The following is a 21205-nucleotide window of genomic DNA, read 5'->3' as shown; positions in this document are numbered from 1 at the left end:
TTTAAATCAAACAGTTCTACCAGGGTTCCTCCTAGGCGTTAGCAGTATGTAAAAGTAAGTAAAAGACGTAAATTATTTTATGGATGTATAAACCTTACTTTTTTAGAATCTTCCACAATGTCTTTTTCACCAAAACATGACGCGTTCGTCTTAAAGGAACATTATCGAAGTGCAAGTCTACAGGATGGAACATGGACGTATTCCATTCAGTCCTGTCGCCAGCAATTCTATCAAGAATTTCCTGATATCCAACGTTTTCCTATAAGGTATTTTCCATTTACAAATACTCCATGATGCCGAAGAAGAGGAACTAATGAACATTACACCAGTAATGTTAGAATGAGTTTTCGATAATATGAAAATATGTGTGTAACTGTGCATTCTTTATAATGGTGGGACATTTTTAACAATTTTGTGAAGTGATTGATGTGAATGAAATAATTTTTTATACATTAAATTTCTGGTAAAAAATTATTTGAATTATTTTCATTACAGTGCAAAAATGTTTATTAAAGTACACAATCTGTGACAATACTAAATTACGTTTATGTCATCCTTGTACATTGACGGCGGGTATTATAAAGCCAGACTTAACTTTGTTGTCAGCTAACGGTGTTGTTAAGACATTCCTTAACAACACTGTTAGCTTATAACATAGTAAATATGACTTTAATAATACCGATCGTCAATGTATAAGGATGATATAAACGTAATTTAGTGTTGTTTAATAAACATCTTTGTACCACGTTTATACAACATAAGAGAGTTACATCGCATTGGCGTTTGTTTCAAACGTTCAATTAACGTTAAATGCTGATGTTATAAAGTGTTATATGATGTAACGTTTGCTAAACGTAGGTATTTAGACGTTACAGAGAAACGTTCTTGAAGGCGGACATTAGCAGTCGCGGTGACGTTAATAGCAAGTTAATGGTACTTATACGCTAACGTTACAAGTCAACATTAAACGTTTATTAAACGCTAATGTTGCACTATTTTGTCATGTGGGAATAAACCTAACATGAATGAATCTTCGAAGTGACAAAGGCAACGTAGGCAGAAAAGTGCGAAACATGATGTATTCTTCGGACAAGAATCAGAAATATCGAAGCAATTTACAAGAGCAATAATCTCCAGAAGGTTTCATAATACTTGCAGATAAACAGGACCGAATACTCAAATCTCCAGGTGTTAATTTTTGGAAGTAGGCGGATCAGTAATGTATCACGTGAGGTTGCAAATGCCAATGTCTCTAAAATACGATGTTATGCCTTGATGTAAGTCCAAATACTCAGGTAGATAATAACGAAAAAGTAAACCAGAAGAGAAAAAACAGATTAGAAACCTACGAAAGAAGAGTGAGGGAAGACAAACTCGTACAAAATACGTATTAGGAATAATGCGAATGTCGAATCTGTTCATAGCTCACAGCGTAACTACTTGCAACAGAGACTTGCAAATATAAATCCGCTAAGCGTATTCAATGGAGCAGCCACGACACATTAGAAATAGAGAGAAAAACAGCCCTTTCTAAGGTAGATAAGTGAAGGAAGTAATGGCGCATCATGAGAAATTTACAAGCAACCACTATGAATTCAGAATCTCATCTGAAAGGATTAAGTACAGCTTGTATGTGAGACAAAATTACAGAAGGGTATACTCGATTGGCATCTAGCGGCAATAATAAAAGATCTATTGTAAATGAAGAAGAAGTTAAGAAAAGAACAATTTTTTTACAAATATATATCCAAAGATGAGTTTACTTTGAAAGATAAGAATTGGTAGTATCGTATAAACATGTGGGTTTGGTAGAATCACCATAAATTAATGTTTGATAGGGATACACAAGGTCTGGTGAGTCACTAAATACCTAATGGGAAATTACCTCTGCTTTGCACGGGTTTGTTACATGAGACCAAGTACATATGCTCGGTTTATTTATTAATTATAAGTTTAGACTCAGTCAGAGTTTCATAATTTTTTTTCTTAAGGAAATCTTAGATCGTTTAGGGATAATATGGATTTTAAATGTGTGCATCATTCCGGTCAGTCGCTCACAATACCTTTGTGCATTGTGCTTATATTAGAAATAGTAATGTGGATTGTAAAATAACGATTTGTAAGTTACATTAAAACGGTTATATTACGCGTAACTTACAAGAGGTCGGTTTTTTATGTAATTTATGCCTTTTATGAAATTTACGTAACTTACGTTTTTTATTTAAACAAGTTGTAAATCAGCATATGCATGATTAAAGCGCATTTTTGGTAATGCAGGTCAGTATTTTATTAGCGAAGTTTAAAATTATCGATCTCACGAGTAATTTTGGCTGCGTTAAATAATTAATTTTATTTAATTTCAATTCACGGTACGTCTTCATTTTGTAAAACAAATCACAAAGTAAATAATAAGTTTTTATACTGGTAGCGCTATCTAACGGTAAAATTATAGCACCTCCGAAACCCATATCGAAATTATTTTCTTCAATTATCTATCTCACAAGTAATGTAACTCAAAATAGACTAGTGCCTGCACATCTACACTATAGCAGGAAGCTTTTAGTGAAAATTTGAAGTCTCTAGCTATTGAAGTTCTGGAGATCTAACGCGGACAGCCGGCCTGCCAGCAATAACGAATATAATAGCGTATTTTTTTCAAAAATGCGCTAAAAACCGTAGTAATTTTTGTAAATTTACATAAATGTAATACCTATTCGATACATTTTCATCGCTACTACCACAGACCATCAACGGTACTACCAACGTAAACTATTCACCGTTGAATATAGTTTGGTTTAATGAAGATGATACAGCATCTAATTCGCGATCTGGAACTTCTTCCAAACGACGCGTGATGGCGAAATACCGACTGCTTGGGTATTTTATTTAATACACCAAAATATATAAATTAGGTAACAAGTGTTTTTGTTTTCAAACACTCCACAAAGTTCAAAAAGGTTTATGGAATATTAAAAAAAACATAATAAACATAAATGACAGGTAGTTTTACAAAAATATGTGTAAATTACGTAAAAAACATAAATTACTGGTAATTTTACTGTAAAATTACGGTTTTTAAAAAAAAATGGTGTTACATAAATTACATAAAATACCATAAAAAACATAAACAATTGGTAATTTTACACGTAATATTACGCACTTAAAAAAACGTGTAATTTAACATCACTAATTAGAAATAAAGAGTTGATATACTTCTCTTATATTACACACATTGGTATACAACCACACTGAGTGATTTTTATACTCTATCTTTGTTTATTTAAGCAGACATAGTTAAGTTGCGACCCTTAAGGTCAATGAGATGCTTCTGTATTTTATTCATAGAGTACACCACATAACGAATACGAAATAGCAGAAGGTCCAATAATAAAAGAGAAGTAGGAAAAAAAATTAGAAGTATTTTTACACTGGATTTGTGTAACACGGTAGTCAACTCTAGTTGTTTTCGGAAAAGGTTCAAGTGGATCTACGTAACGCCAGGTGGTTCGTTCGAAATACAGGGAGTCTGGGCGGGTTGTAACAGAGCGCAAGTTCTTTGAATCCCGTAAGTGACGACGAGTGTACTGTAAATCCCACGTGAGTGAAAGAGGAGCAAATCAATGTGCGTGTAGAGGGGCTGTTATTAATTATATTGCGCTTGCCGGCCAATTACTAATTTAACCTCAATAAAACTGCGTGAATTTTGAAATGTTATCGCGTCGTAAAATCTAACCAACATTCCACTAAAATCCGTACAGTTTGGTCACTAAATTGGAATTCAAGGTTTTACACCTAACTTCGTTGCGACCGCTAAGCCCTTTTCGATGATTTTTTAAGATAAACGTTGAAATCGGTTTTCATATGCATTTATACCGATAAATATGGTAATACTTTGAAAACTCAATCGGAAAAGTTAGTAGCAAAGCGAAATGGAGTTGACAGACTTCCAGTTACTTTCCGATTTGTTAGAAGTTCTTTTTTTTAGTTTTTTTATATAAAGAAACGTCGCCTCAGAGAGTTTAACAACTTTTAGCAAAAATATAAAATTAGTTTTCAGCTACAGGTTACCTCCAAATGATTAATGAGGAAACGTATCGAATCCGAGTACTTAATGTACAGCTTTTTGCTGCAAAAATTCGATTTGCGGGAGAGGAATTTAAAGATAAAATATCGCGGTGTAATTTTATTAGTATTACAAGAGGGTGTAAACCGAGTTAGAATAGAAGCAGTGAGGCTTTTTGCGGTTGCTTTGAGTGGTAATTCGATTTCAGAACTGAATTGCACACGTAGCTACCTCGGATTAATTGGCAATAATACCCAATCTGAACTCCGCCAACCTCTTTAGCGAGTGCTTATCGCGAAATGCAAGGAACTTCGGCTAAGTGCAGTGTACAGTGTCTTTAAACTTCCCAACTGCAACTGAAACCTTTATGGAATATGCTTTAGTGCAATATTCATACTCTCGAGCATGTTGTTGAGAGAATTTGCATACTTATAATGTAAAAGCAGTTTCAGTTAAGCGTTTATACTAAATTCAGTTAACTGGCCGATTAACTTGTGCTCCCACTCACATAAGAGCGAATTTCAAACTCGAAATGTGTAAAGTTTAGCTAAATTCTTTAGTAGGTATTTAGCTATTATCAGTACCTTTAACCCTTTACTGTAGATATATTATGTATGTATACCTACTGTACAAGCTGAATATTGTGCGAATTGCATATGATTATAGTTGCCAAACCAACCTAAGTGTTCGCTTTTTTTTTAAATTATATAGTCAATAGTGATTAGAAAATAAAACAAGGAACATACTATAAATTTCCTTGTTGGCGACTGAATATGGACTGAAATCACGGCCTAAAATATAAACATACAAACAATGAAATATCTATAGCAATTTAACGTATGAATTCAAATTTAAATTCAACATCGTATTCTGGACGCCATTTTCCAAATTGGCCGACACCGACTTGCGTAACGCATCATAGGGATTTCAATGTAAAATTCATAACATGCGATTATTGGCTCCCCAAATTATTTTAGAGCAAAAATGTATTAAGGTTTTTTGTAGAAAAAAAAATTTTTACGCCAATTAACCGTATTAGTTTTCAATTTTTTTCATATAAAGACGGAAAATTGGAAAAATAAAACCCGCATCTTTTTCAATAATCTGCGATGCCATGGAATTTTTTTAACAAAGATATATCCAGTTATCCCTGCACCCTACAGTGTTCTAACTGCCAAGAACACTGCAAAAATCGGAGCCGAGTATATAATGTACATGCTTATTTTATAAACATGACTGTCAGAGTTTTATTTTTAATGATCTTAACTAAATATTTTTTTATATCTCGACTGCAACAGGAGATCTGAGCGATGATGAGGCATTCCCCTTTGATGACTTATGACTTTTTACTTGTAAATATGTTTCAATAATCAACAATTTTTAGTTAAAAACCACATTCAATGAATAAGTTTCACCTTTGCACTTAGTTTACCTCGACCTGTTTATTCAAAATACTTAAAAAATTCATAAAAAAATAGCTATTTGTGTATTAAGAGCGCAAAATGATATATTGTCGATTGAAAGAGACATTTGCCGCGCTAATCTCTTGAAATCAACAATCAATTTGCGCTCGAATTGCACACAAGATTTTTTCTACAATCGAGCAGTTCACATAATATTTCCAAAAATTTAAATTTTTCACTCAAATATAGATTTTATTATTTTAATCTTATGCCCAAATGAAAGATGTCATTTACTCGTTGTCATTGGATACTCTGAGCAATGCATATTTGATTTATAGTTTATAATTTGGAGAGCGAGCGTTATAAGCGACAAAATTGACATTCCTCGAAAAATATGACGTTTGCGTTGTCAAATAGGAGCGCAAATGCCTACTTTGGATATCGATTGTAGAAAAAGGTCTTTAATGGGTCTTTTTGGTCATCTTCGCCCAAAAGAATCTCAAAAACGCCACCTAAGCCATGAAAATCGGTCAAACTTTCCAAGAAACTTTCGAATCCTGTCGGACGTTAAAGATATCATACAATCATGCTTCCCACACAGAAATTAGCTTCGGATATTGTTATTGTCGTTTTCACCCTCGGAAACCTCGTAAACGTAAAAATCGCTCTAAAAACAGATATTTCCTGAAATTCGCCTCAATTTTGAAAATTGGCGCCATTTTCAATCCTAAGGGACGGAACTTGCGGCTCTGCGACTCAAATCACTCCAATAGGTCTAGGGAACATGTGTTCCAAGTGGCACAATTTTAATACGAAATGCCGTTTGTTCTCACGGGCCGCTCCCACTAAAACACTACAACTTGTTAAAGTGACTGTGTTGAGCTACAGCAAAGGTTACATGGACTTGCCTGTTGAATCGAAAGAAAGTCATCTATTAACAATTCTTGTTCAATTCAAAAAAATGGCAGGGCCATTTTTCATCGTACCCCTGCACAACCTATTTGTATCACGACAGTATCGTGACTTTGGATGTTCAGACCAGGGAACTTCTTTTTACGAGTATCTTTCCCCTTTAAAATATAAAACAATGGATGCGCATCTTCTGAGAGCTCCTAGAAGAGCATAGACTGCTTTAAAGTATAAATACCCATTTATGAGTAATTACACCTCTTACTTTGCTTTGGATAGCTGTATAAGTAGAGACCTAAGTAAAACTTTAATTTCGGGAAAGGGTTAAAACACACCCTTGTCTCGGAAAAATTTACGTATAAACTTATGGTTAACAGACCAGAAATTTATTGCTTTTTGCAGCCACGTTGTGATTATAAAATAAAATGGTCTTGCTATGTCAAGCACAAAGGCTCCCTACTGATAATAATTCATATTAGTCGTTGGCGGTTTCTTTCTCTCTAGTGTTAGGGACAAAGCTAAGCAATAGATCAAAAACAAAAGGAGAGAGTTACGTGTAACGTCTTATTATGATTGGGTAGTGGAAATGAATACTTTCAATTTGACACGAGACATGTAAATTTTGCAGATAATGTACATTTGGAGGGCGTGACCCCGTCCTTGCAAATAAATGCTAACTATTCTAACCCGAGTTTTGTGGTTTGCTCTAATAAAACGAATTCCAATTCGGTAGCATTCAGCTGCAGTGGTAACTCCGTGATTTTTGTACAAAAGCTAACACAAAGAATTCATATTCTAGGATGTAGAGTTTCCAGAAATTTGTAGGGTGGCGGAAATTACCTTTCAAACTGTTCAATTGACTTTTGCAGATAGTCGCTCCTTTTATACATTTTGCGAAGTAGATTACAAGATTGTGATGCGAGAATTTTGTACATGACCGAATGGAATTAGCGTTATCGCCGATTGGAAAATGAAAACGCCGATCCGCGTGCCTTAGTAATTTTACAGTAAAAGACGACTTGCATTATGACAGGTTTCACAGTTTCCGAGTGTACGTCACATTAGCGGATATTACGGCAATAACTGAAAGAGGATACGATAGTATTATCGTCGAACATGAACGACATCGGCATCGTTATATGCAATCTCGGCGGAACTTCGAATTCCTTCTCGAAATAGGAATCCAATGACGGAAAATTCTTTTTAATAAAAGGGTTCACCCGGGCACAGTTTGAAATCGTTAATCTCCGCAAACAGACCATTGTTCTTTGAGGTTACCATTTGAAAGCTCGCTTTCCTACAATTTCGCGACTCGAGTGCTCATAATCGCTAATTTTAGCGTAAAATTAAAACTGCACGCCGGAGGGGGAGCTTTTGGATTTATTCCGTTACGTCAGTTCTACCTAGCTATGCTTTTTGACGAAATTAAACGTTTTAAGCAGGTTAAAATCTTTTGTAAACAAGGCACATAGGATAAAAAGGGTAAGTCGCGACCATCCAATATTGCTTAGTGCAAACCATATATAATCCGATTAGAACGTCACACGTCCGGCGCAGACTGGTTACATTGTTGTATTTTCAAATCGTACAATTATTTCAATCCTTTTTGTTTGCAACGTCAATACATTGTTTTACATATGGCCGCGCCGTACGGATTTAAACATTTATATAATTTTAACTTCAACATCGAACACATTACAGCATGACTGTTGTCTATGTTACTTTGAAGTTATTTCCAGCACTTAAGTCAATATGTTTCATTTTAAATTTCAGTTTATTTTTATTTCCTTATACAGGCACACGCAGTCACTTTACGTTTCAGAAAGTATTTCTAATTTCAACGAGAAATGTTAGTACTATTTTAATGATAATTCTACATAGGGTAATAACTTGAAACAGCATTACTTTTGAGAGGATTTCCTATACGTCACTATACGTTCACTACACGTTTCAGTTTCCGTTCGAATTTTTGAATGTGGACCGTAACTTGTGCGTATATTGTTTAAGTCAATTTTGAATGAACGACGTTTTAATTATCTCGTAATTACTGCAAAATATGTAATGTAAACATGATAATACTTGGAAATTAAAAACGGCTCATCCTCCAGGGTGTTTGTTTAAAGCTTCAAACAAGCAATTTTACAATTTAATTTCCAGTCTGGACGGGATTTCTGAGAACACTCCGCCAGCGGAAGAAGAACGTGTACCGCAATGATGTTGGTAATTAATCGAAGTTATGGTCTTGTTTTGGTAGTAGTTTAAGTTTCATTTCCTGTATCATTTCTTTTTGAACGTTTTACGATTACTCCTTTCCCGGTCACTTTTCACGAAGCGAGTCCAAAAGAAACAGACGTTAATATGCGTCCGATGTAAAGGAAACAATTTAATAAATCTAATAACGGAATTGCTCGATGCAGTCTGTGCGAAATTTATTTTTTTTAAGGAATAATTTATGCCGTGAGTTGATTCAGGTTTACAGTTGCCTGAGCATTTTCCCTTTACTTTCTTTATACTTCATTTCTCATCGAATTGAATCAGATATGAAATTAGTTTGAGTGCTCAACTAAGCGTGCCTGTTTGTAAAATGCTGGTAGGTATAAAGACTGCAGACGAAAAGAGAAATTTGGTAATTCCTTTGCCGACTTAAGATATTTTTACGGACGAGGTAGCGGAACGGATGGTGATTTCTTATTGACATTACGTTTAGGCGAACGACGTTAGATGGGCACGAGCCAATTTTCAGGTTGAAGACCAAATTAATTTATAGAAAAATACGCCCCCATTTCGAGAACTTATGTAACTATAGCATTCGAATGATTTTCGTTTAATCTTATACCATAGCATTTTAATTCTATCTGATTTGCTGGCACCTAATTGAAACGCTAAGATAGAAAAACTGAGTCAATTCGAAACTAGGGAATCGCCCTTGACAACTACAAGCGTTTGAGCCTTTAAAGCTTCCCTGTGTTTCGCATTTCAAATTGTGTAGCTTGGTCATGTGCTCCTGAGGCCACGAGGGTGTTATACAGTCTCCAGAAAGACATCTGTAAGTTTTTATGTTATGTCTCGTATACATTTAATAAATGTTGCATAAATTTCAAAATTAATGATCACTTAACAAACTACACTGATTATTTGTAATCCATGGGAAACTTTACTGTGAGAGAAGGAATGATTATTTAAAGAATCGAAAAATAAAATGCAAGTGCTGCAAGTGCATTGAAGAATATCAGAGTCAAATTTATACCTCATGAACGACCCGTACGAGTTATTACTGTGTTCGTAAAATTTCATATCACTTATTTGGACCTACGTAAAACGTAAAACTGTCAAAGTCACTTTACTCAACGTAAAACTCATTAGGAAGTCGGAGATGAGAGGGATGACGAGACTTAAAGATTAATATTAAATATTTATATATCATTTTAATTAAAAACAAGTCCTGACCTATGACTTTCATAAGGTAAGGTTACTAAGGTCAACATTTTCTGAATGCGAAGCAGCTGCGTTAACTCTCAGAATATGAGTATAATTTATAACTTATTAGTCAAATCGCAAAGACTATTGTTGTACCTTAAAATAACACTTAAAACGAATAATGCGCGAGCGTTGGGCAAGAGGGTGTTGCAGTCTGCACTGATACTTTTCAATTGCGTCATTCACAAGGGGTTGAAGTTTGTTTTAAATATATCTCATTGAAACTGGGCACCGACAAGCCAACCGGTTAGCAAGCCGTAAATAAAAGTGCAATTGTCACAGTAGTTGGAAGTAAATTGTCGAGTATGGGTTGCTTGAACTCTGACTTGCGTAGGCCCGTAGCCAGAATGAAGTAGCAGGAGTGGCCGGTATTTTTCTAGGTGCTATATTGCTGTATGCAAATAAATCAAAATTTTAAACAAAATCCTAATAATGACTCAACATTAATAACTTCCAAACATTCCAAAAGAATCAATTTGATCAGTTTGATTAAAATACACATAAAATAGAAACCTTGTCGGGTAATTGAAAAACAAAATGAGTTATTTAGTCACAGGTTGAGTATATTATGACACCCTAAAAATTAACGGCGATTGGAAAACAAGAGAGCAACCCAAATTTTTACAGTACCTCTAATTCGTCTCTTCCTGATGTTGCATCGATCCCAAAGAACATAATATCTTGACTCGGGATTTCTCCAGGTACAGTTCGTATGTATGGTATATAAAGTTACAGGAATAGGCAAAAATATGTAAACAAATTTGTCTTACATTCCGCTTAGATTGAAGAGATTTCCTTACTGGATTTACACGGCTCAAGTGTCTTTCTTATGCCTAGGTGCGTCTTTGTTGATAATGGATTAATTATTTTCGAGATAAAAGTTCATCAGCTTCGGTGTGGCGGCCCGATTGTTCAACGAAATGTTTCTGATCTCTCCTCGATCTCCGGCTACAAAACAAAATCCTAATAATGAGTGAAAATTAGTAATTTGAGAGACGCAGTAGTCTCGATCAACTTCCGAACATTCCAAAGAAATCAATTACACAAACAAGAAACATTACTTACAGTTTTTCAAACAATAATCCCTTAAACTGATACAAAAACACTCGCTGAAAGCTTCAGGAAACTTCATCACTTTTCTACTCAATTGTAACATTGATAAGACAAACTGGCTTAATTAATACAATTAACAATTTTTAATGCGGTGGCTCTTCGAACGGGTAACACATTAATCCAATATAAACGAAACTGAGTTTTTAAACAAACACAAATAACAATCACTGGAAAAATTGGCGTATCAGGAAATATTTGCTCTTTAACCAGTCGTGACTTGAAAGGCCGTACGTACAACCCCCTTTCTTCCTTATTTTTGCTTTTTAAGGTAAACCACCACCATTACTCCATCAAACTCCTACTTCCGGCAATTTCAATAAATCTCCAACGCCGACAAATAACAAGTGCATTAGTTAATAATTAATAATAAATTTGGTCCGATAACACTTCTTATCGCAAAAAGACCAGATATTTCTTACATTCAAACGCACAGCTTTTACATCTTATAATTTAATAAACAAATTTGCACGAAGGATAACATTTAAACAATAAATTATGCCATTACAAAGCTAAAATGGACCAATAGGTACTAAAAAAACAAATGCCGATAAAATAAACCAATTCCGTGCTCCTTTTTAATGAAATCCTCCAGACAAAATAAATTAAAACATTCACACATACAGGATGGCTCGATCTTATCTTCGGCATTATTCCAACCTGAGGTTTACACAACAATATATTTTGCTGGCGAACTGTTTACTGTACAAATCGGCACTAGCGCTGGGACTTGTGCCGCCAATGTTCTGGTAACTATCTTGATATTCAGGCATGATTTGTCAAAAACGAGTATATTACACAAATCACTAATGCGCGGAGAGGATACACGGTGCAATCCCCCTATATATCCCTCTGCGAATAGGTGTAATTGTAGAACCGGCCCTTAATCAACCACATCATAGCATAAGCCAGTTTAAATGACTTAAATAGCATCTATAATAATAATAATATTAATAATAATACCCTTTCTTCTCAGAAACAACCCACTCGTATACAACCGAAGCGCAAAAACCTTAACAGCGCCACAGGCTCACAAAATACTGCAATATCTCCACCAAAAACCCAAGCAACCACACAAATACAACCTCAAGAACAAAGAAACACCATAAATACAAGTAACGCAACATGCACTACAAAGACAGGTCCACCCAATAAAGTTACACGCCCTAGCATTAAAAAACATAAATACAAGTATTCAGGCAACATGCACCAATATCACCAAGACAGGTCCACCCCACATAAATATTACATGTCCTAGCACAGTTAAAAAACACAAAACTCCTTCTTCACAGAAACACACCACGTTATCACAACCCACTCGTATTCAACCCAAACGCAAAGCCAAAGAAACACTTACACAATAAACTCCATTTAATAAAATTACAGGAGTTATTATACCTTGATTTTATATCCGTTGGTAAGTATGAATTACATACTGATTTCCAATGTGAGTGTGTGAATTTTTTTTTCCCTACATAACTTCACCAGACACAGACACTAATCGTTACTTGATTTTAATCCGTGCGATTAGTTAACCAGGCTAGACCTGAGTTCTCACAAGATACACCGACCATAATAATAATAAGGTCTTTATTAGATGACGATCTAAAGGGCGAAGTTCACCTAGGGGCAACATCGCCACCAGGTGTTTTTCCACTTAACCCATATTGTCTATTGACAAATTCCTCAACATTTCGAATTTTAAGTTTATTTTATTATGATCTTTGAATTAAACATCAGCAGCATCAGGTGCATTAAATGAAATTTGGTCTTAAGTCTGATGCTAATTTTCGTCCGATGAATAAATATCAAACTTTAATAGTTTGGAACTTAGGATTCCTCTAGGTTTAAGTTCGTATTTGTGGTATATAAATTAACAGGAATGGATAATGGTCAGAAATATTGTCTTACATTCCCCGTAGCTTGTAGAGATTTCCTTACTGGATTTATACGGCCCCAGCCTGTCTTATGCCAAGGTGCGTCTTTGTTGATAATGGATTAATTAGTTTCGAGATAAAAGTTCATCAGCTCCTATGCGGAGCGATTGTTCAACGAAATTGTTTTGTCGTGGCTTAAGTTTACGATACCAAACCATTCAGATGCACAGTAAAGAATGCCGAGTACACGTATTTCCAATAAAAATTAAACAATTCACTTATTGCAATGAACTTGGTATTCTTTGATTCTCTCAACTCAACAGAACGGATCGTCTCCTTCCCCAGGGCTTCGGTGGACTGCGCAGCGTATTTCAACTAGGCACAAACTACTATTATCTAATTACCCACCAGAAAAACCGATATGGAACCCAGGCAATTTTCGCGAATCAAATTCAAAAAAATTTAAACGGCCTATAGGGATCCCATTAATATTTCTTACTTTCGTGGTTTCGAGAAATAGTTCCCTAAGCAGTAGTGCTTATCTGCACGTCAACAGGTAATTTACAATCCAAATGGAGATGGGACAAACTAATGCTTTGTGCAAAAAGCATTATTAGGACCACATTAGTGACCTCATCTGAGAATTATTTTATTCGACAGAAAGTAATAGAATGTCTAATAGAACAAAAAGACCTATCTGGTTGACGAAATGCTTTAAAATACCTAAAGCTCGTATTAAAACCAGGTGTCAAATTCTTGACAGAATAGCTTCCTAGCTGAAACCAAAAATTGTTTTGTTAGCTTTTATTAAAAGGACCTACCATCTAAATTTCGTTAAAATTGTTCCATAAATAAGAAAATTGCATTTCTGCGCATGCGCAACACGATTTTTGCGCATGAATTTTGTTTGCTTTTATTAGAGGGACCTACCATCCAATTTTCGTTAAAATTGCTCCATAAATAAGAAAGTTGGATGTTGCACATGCGCAACTCGATTTTTTGCGCATGCATTTTGTTTTCTTTTATTAGGAGGACCTACCATCCAAATTTCGTTTTCATTGTTCCATAAATAAGAAAATTGCATTTCTGCGCATGCGCAACACGACTTTTGCGCATGAATTTTGTTTGCTTTTATTAAAGGGACTTACCATAGAAATGCACATATGCAACACAATTTTTTGACTTTGACAATTTTTTTCTCCGTTTTTTGATAATATAACCCGGCCCAATTTTTTGTAGGTTGTACACAGGAAAATAAGGTCTTCCAAATAATAGAATAGAAATTTTAGGTTGCTATTTGAAAAAAAAAGTTCGATGCCGTTACGGCGCTCCAAAATTTTTTTTCAAAAATCCGTCCCGTTATTTTTCTGTTCGGTATGCCTAAAACATATATACAAAATTTCAACAAAATCCGTCGAGCCGTTTTCTCAGAAAATTGCCAACAAACGTACGTACGTACATACAGACGGAAAAAAATTGTATTCTTTAAAAGTTGCTTAAAATGGTCTAAAACGTTGACATTTGATGAAATTTTGAAATGTTCAAAAAACGGCTATCGCAATAGCTACCTAGCACATGCTAGGAAGCTAAAAATAATGAATTGAGCGCAAATTTAGCAATTACTGTAAAGCGTTGCTAAAATTATCCCACAGATTAATATTTTACAAACATGAGTTGTTTATCGCTATTTACTATATATCTCAAATTGCCGTTTATTAGTTAAAAGAATGATTGCAAAGAACATTACTTAGAAATGGATACCTTATATTCTTTGTGAAGGATATTGGAATAAGAAGGTAAATTCCCTGTTCAGAAAATGTAACAAGGTAGCGCTAGTTGGATTGCTATGCATCCAGAGATGCTTTAAATTTAAATAAAATTTAGTTTGTAATGCTACAGAGCATGAAGAATCGTCTCAATAAAGATTATATTTTTCGATCCGTAATTGGCACAAATAAGATCGTATACCTAAGTAGAAAACTTCCTCTGGAAAAATGTCTACCAACTGAAAAGCTTTTAGTGACGGAGTATTGGCGACCTCGACGACATATTATACAAAAGTTCTTTATAAATTCTACGGGAAAGAGGAAAATTTTGTTATGACGATAGCAGTTATGTAAAATCCAGGCATTATCCTTTAGGCGATGTGGATGAAAGCTTAACCTCGAAGTCGTTAAACTTCAGAAGGCGACGACACCTTGTTCGATTAATAGTTAAGCGTCAACTTTTATTATATGAAGTAACAAACAACTCATTGTGCTCTAATCCCAAAACACTGTAAAATCTTCTAAACTTCTGAATATTTCAGTTGTCTAGAGGGGTGCGGCGACCCGCTGACCCCGAGCTTGATTGTTCAGTTCCCAGGCGGCCGAACCTGGAGCAAATATTTCCCCAAGTTCCGCACCTACCACTACCATCCACGCAACCTCCCATGCCCAAGTTCTTGATTAAGTGATGCTGTTAGTGTTTAGCTCATAGCCTATTTTACATGATACATCCATTCGTAGTTTATAGACAAGAAACAAGAGAATAGAAGTGACTAAAATATATTGCGTTAAATTGGCCACTTCACGTAACAGCCGAACGAGTTATTGCGATCACCAATTAAGAACGCAACGGAACTTTACATCTGATTGTATAATTGCTGCGCGCTAATGAAGGTACTGAAAATGGGAAAAGTTCAAATGCAAATATTGACTACTAAGGGAAACCAGAGAATTAATTATTCAATATTTATAGAATTAAAGCTTTGGGAGAGAGAAAATAGAATCGATCCCTTAAGTTATATAAGCGGAAGATATATTAAAATGTAAATTAGGGTTTTAGGGTTAATACCTCGCCCCCCTTCGCCCACAAAACAAATTTATTGTACGACTCTTACGGTGGGTAATTTAAATGCAGTAATTTTCCCAGTGGAAAATATAAAAAGATTAATGATAACCTGAAATAAAAGTGGCAATCAGCTTTAAACTAGGGCAGTGTAGAGGCGAACGGATTGGTATTGTTATTCAAGGGGCGAACGCCTGCATAAGGGAGTCATCCTTGTTGAAGAGGTTGTGATAAACGACTCGATAGCGCGGCCACTGAGCACAAGACACTCAAAACCTAGTTAAGAGCGTAGTCGTGGCAGCTTTCAGATCGCGGCAATATTCCCTTCGCATATCCTAACAAAGCAATTAGACAGTCAACCTAAAGCACTCACTTTGTACAGGAAATATGGCATTACTTCATATCTTTAGTAAAACATGTCAGCGGAACCTAGATACTAAAACTTTCTTCTCCTTTTGATATTATAATGTAATTATGAGACCGAAAATAAACCTTACATTTGTTTACGTTATATTCGAAATTAAGGAGACCTCGCCTGTGAACTTTAAGGATATGTTTTGAAAAGCACGTTTACATCCAAATAAGTACTAAATTGCAAATTACACCACAACTAAAATTACGTATTCTATACACGCTGTGGTCTTTCATCATTATTGCTCAGCATGCGAAACAAAAACGGTTGTTCAAAACAGCATACACTTGAGGTAATTCGGTCTTTATGCCTCATACGTTTAATCGTAATTACAACAAACCATGGTTTGGGAGTAAACTTGTATAGTAACTTACGTCAAACTTTCCAGCTATTAGCGGCGGGTGAATGCAGGTTAATCAATATTTATCAGCAGAACTGCATAAGATTTTTAATTATTGTTAACGGCTTAGTAATACTGTACACTTTTTAGTGAATATTTATCCGAAGTAATGGAAGGTCCTTTAAGAGGTACGATCTAAATGTAACAGTTAATTCCATTAGGTCATAAATCCTTTTGAATCAACGTTAATTTCGTGTTCGGCCCTTCTGAAATGGAAGGTACAGGAAACGAGATATTGTGGAACACAACAGGGGTGCGTATCCAAGATAATGATAGGTACTTCAAGTCTGACTCCCGTCATCGCCACAGAGAAAGCTACAACAAAAATAGAGGCGCACATATACTCTAAACGTAAATGATTTATTCCCAGACAGTAAGACAGTTATAAAAACACCAATATCCTAAGTAAGAAAATGTGGCTATTTTTGTCTTGTAACATATGGGCGTTTTGGGCTTTAAAAGTTTTTTGTTAAATTTACAAATTTGCCAATTTTGTACGTGTACCGCTTCCTAGCAAAAGAGAACGGAACTAATATGCAATAGAATGGAGCGCATCATGATAAGAAACAAGTGTTCAAGCAGAAGTCGAAACGTTACAGTGTTGCCGGTTTTAAAAACCGTTGCGACGGAGTGTTTTACCTTTGCGTGTATAAAAAACAGAGTGAACGTTTCGGTTGCGGTGGGCCCGTTTCGTATTTGGGATTCGGCGAGTACTTAAGTAAACATCTGGTGGGAGGGCGGGATTTTTACTGAAGCTTTCGAGGAGAACTTGTGCAGGTTGAGTGCTGTACTTTTAGATCGCGTAAAATGAAATTCTTCGCCAAGCTTTCAAGGCGAATATTGTGAGCTGAGTAGGCCATTTTTGAAATCGCGAGAAAATTTCATTGCTAATTATTAAGAGTTCGAATCGAAAGCGGTATAACTGCCGGATAAAGGAACCGTTAGCCGCGCAATTTCGAAGAATTTATTATCGTGCGTACTGTAGACATTTAGTCATAGCTTCCCTTTCGAACAAAAACAATAATAACAATCGTTTTTTTTTTGCATCAAGAGAACTTCATCGTACAGCAAAAACTAATAGACGGTTGATATAAATTTCAACCGTGATTCGCATCGAATAAGTAACTTTTTTTAATACGTATAGAAATATTTTCTTGTCATTGCACAATCCGATTAAGGTGCTTCCAGTGAATTGTTACTACGAAAGCGTTGGAGTACATGTACAAGGTGCAAACATTTCGTTGCGCTATTTTTTGAGTGGTAATTTAAGTTAAAAATCAGTTTATTGATCTAACTTGTGCATCTGATTTGTTTATACGAGAAGGTATATTATACAAAATGAAAGCTGATCAAATTTCTTAAAAAAGTAGCATTAACCATTTGGAAGATATACAGGGTGTTTATTAAACATGCGGTAAACATTTAGAGGGCTATTCCTTGGATATAATTGTCCTTTGAGGATTTTTGATAGGGCGCTTTGTTTCGAAGATTCGAAGAATTTCGACAATAACAATTTATTACCAAAAAAATTACATGTAATGTATCTTAATCTACATAAACTGTTCAAAATGACTACTCCCGCTCTGATGCAAGAATCCAATCTTCTCCTCATCCACTCACGAACTCTTTCAAAAACACTAGGATCGTTTCTGATTGCGTTACACCCAGCAATTTTCCGATTTCTCAAATCAAATCAAAGCGCCCTATCAAAAATCATCGAAAGACAAAATATCTTTGGAATAGTCCAAGGATATCTCTTTACATTTTTGCCGCATGTTTAATACACACCCTGTGCAGGCACCACCACAATGTGAATAAACGCCTTCCGTCATGCCTGGATTTAGCGCTCAGTCAGAAAAAAAACACACCAGAAGTCGCCCCTCGCCGTGTATACATCCGTTATAAAATAGGGGGAGCATAGGTGGGAGCGGAAGTGAAAAAGTAAGCAGAAATTCCGCAGTTGCGGAAGTAGGGTTTGTTGCATCACTATATAATAACAGTAACATACATTCTGTGAGATGAGTAAGTAATTAGGGGAAGTTATGAGGAAATTTAGCTTAAGAAACAGGTAAAATTGGTAAGGTCTGTGGAAATGGCAAGAAAATCTTGAAGAAGCAGAATGAAATTCGGGAAAAGTATAGGAATCTCGCTTATCTTAAATGAGAGCAAAGGTGTGAATTTTCATGTTAAATAATAATCTTAAGAGAAATTTAAAATATCTTCAATAGTTTGGAAAATATCCCAAAAAATTTCTAATTTCCGTTTTTAATTTTTTCATAATACAGTAATTGTACTAGACCTTTTCTAACCAAAACATTGTTCAGACACTTTTTACGGGTAATTCGAATACGGCATCCCGTTTGTAATAATTTTCAAGATGACGGAGAAACACGTGGTAACTTTTTTGTATGGACGCCATTTTGGATTTTTACATTTTGAGATTGCGTCTTTTTTCTCTTTACAACGATGCATCACACATGGTGGTTCCGTACCACATTTCTACTAAAAATACAATTTTGGAAGAGTGCTTTGGCAATTTTCCTTATTTGTGTTGCAGTATCATAAGGATAATTATCGAAAACATCGGTAACTGTTAGGCATTTGCACGACATATAAAACAGAAAAAAATCATTCGTAAGCGAGTTGTCCATCAGCGAGTACTCGCGTAGCGAGTTGTAGTGGCGAGTTTTTGGAATTGGGCGAGTCGCCCTTGACAAGGTGACCGTGTCCCAATGGAATGGATCAACGCAACTGAAAATAGAAACCTCGTAATTTCTTCTGTTATCATAATTTTGGGACAGGATTTGTAAAAGAAAGAGAAATATAATCTGAATTAGATATACCGTAATGAAATTTGACTTCCCTTTTTCCGATGCACTTTTAATCCGTTGAGAAGCCCGTATCACTTTTTATTCGCAGACATTCGTTTGCCTTGAATTATTTTGCAACGGAGATGAATTTCATGTATTTTTGAAAGAGGGTTCGCGAATAGGGGTGGGTTAGTTAGTCGGAAATGACATAAATTATAACCATTCAACAATTGCGCACACATATTGTAAATGCCGGCAACACAGCGTTAGATATTAAAATTAATCACTAAATTAGATTTTCAATTAAACATATCCAAATGAATTTAACGAGGCGTACATTTTAGTGGATATTGTCGCTAGTTTCGAGGAGAAAAACATGTAGTGTACGAATTTAGAGTATTGTCTGGTATTAATTGTTGGAAGTTAATGGGCCTTTCCCCCAATTTTCCTCTTAACGTTAGGAGCGGCTTCGTGTTGTGTTGAATTTGGTGCAAAATTAATTATTTAATTAACTTCTAATGCGGTAACAAAATTTTACTTTGGAATATCCTTTTTTTATGATTACCAAGTATATCTCAATTATTTCGGTTAATGTGCTGTGCTTAGCGTTTCCTTAAGTGTCAACAAATTTACTAACACGATGGCGGAGATTCTCCAAATAATTAGTGTAAGTTAATATTCAGTTTCGACCTACTTAAAAAAGCTCACATGTATGCGTCAAACATTGATCTAGGTTATGAGCACATTTTGCATATTATAACATATTGATGAAGTATACCCCTTTTACTAAAAATTATCGTAAGTTATAATAAAGTTTAAAATCAATCTATCTGATAATATCCGTGTTAACCGGGGGTCGGGATTATATAGCCCAAAGGCACTTTGCAAAAGGTGGTACGTATCAAGAGCCTTAATTAATTTCCGCTAATAATATTATTTGTAAAATATTTTCGAAATTACCTTTGATCAAATCGCGTCTAATCTTAAGGGTTTACATTATTAAAATTAGGCGACGGGAACGTGGTACACAAAACCGTACGAACCCTTTTGATTCAATTAGAGACACGCTCGTAATTACTAACACGCCATTGAATCTAAATTGCATTCAAAAATTTGCCTTTGTATAGATAATTCTTGTTTGCAGATTTATATTGTTTAAAAAACGGGAAAATGAATTCGACAGAATGTAAGTGACATTTTCGTTGAAACTTGGGACTCCCTGTGGCGCGCCGCAGTCACCGCCGCTTGGATTTTATATTTTAAAGTATTCTCGAAGGTATTTAATATTTTCAATGCTGATTTAATTTAAGGCACAAATATAAAAGTGGAAGTAAATTACTTGAAAAACTCTTTCGTTTAAGATATTTCATTTCCGCTTGCATATGACGTTAACTCTTCGTCTTTATTGTAACATAAATCTATAAAAATGTCTCTTGAAGGGATTTATTTAATATACGTCCTGGTTCTGTAAGCTTAAAGGTACAAGGGTGGAGAAAGTGGAAGTATCTCTTCGAATTATATGAAAAGCTCGCGAAATAGAGACACTTATAGCTACTAATTTGTTCAAAAAGCATTATAGATGGTTTTGTCCTTAGTTTTACCTACCTTGCAGATTGAAATAACTCATTTATTTCCCTTAACATTATTCTACGGTATCTGAAGGTACAATTTCCCGAAAAGAGTGTCTACCCTTAGGTAGTATTCGGTTGATTAATGGAATCAAAACCAATTTATCAGCTGTCAAACTATAGCGTCAATTGCAAAATATTTGTAATTTGTCGATGATTATTTTCTATTTCTAAACGGATGACAATGGTAAAGTGAATTAGGATTATTTCACGTAGACGTCTTTTGCTCGGTACAGTTTAATTAGAATTTAATTCTAATAAACCTTCTAACAACACATATTGTTGTA

This window comes from Photinus pyralis, unplaced genomic scaffold, assembly GCF_008802855.1.
Source record: "Photinus pyralis isolate 1611_PpyrPB1 unplaced genomic scaffold, Ppyr1.3 Ppyr1.4_LG7, whole genome shotgun sequence".
Taxonomy (NCBI): domain Eukaryota; kingdom Metazoa; phylum Arthropoda; class Insecta; order Coleoptera; family Lampyridae; genus Photinus; species Photinus pyralis.
Note: the sequence above shows the minus strand (reverse complement) of the source record.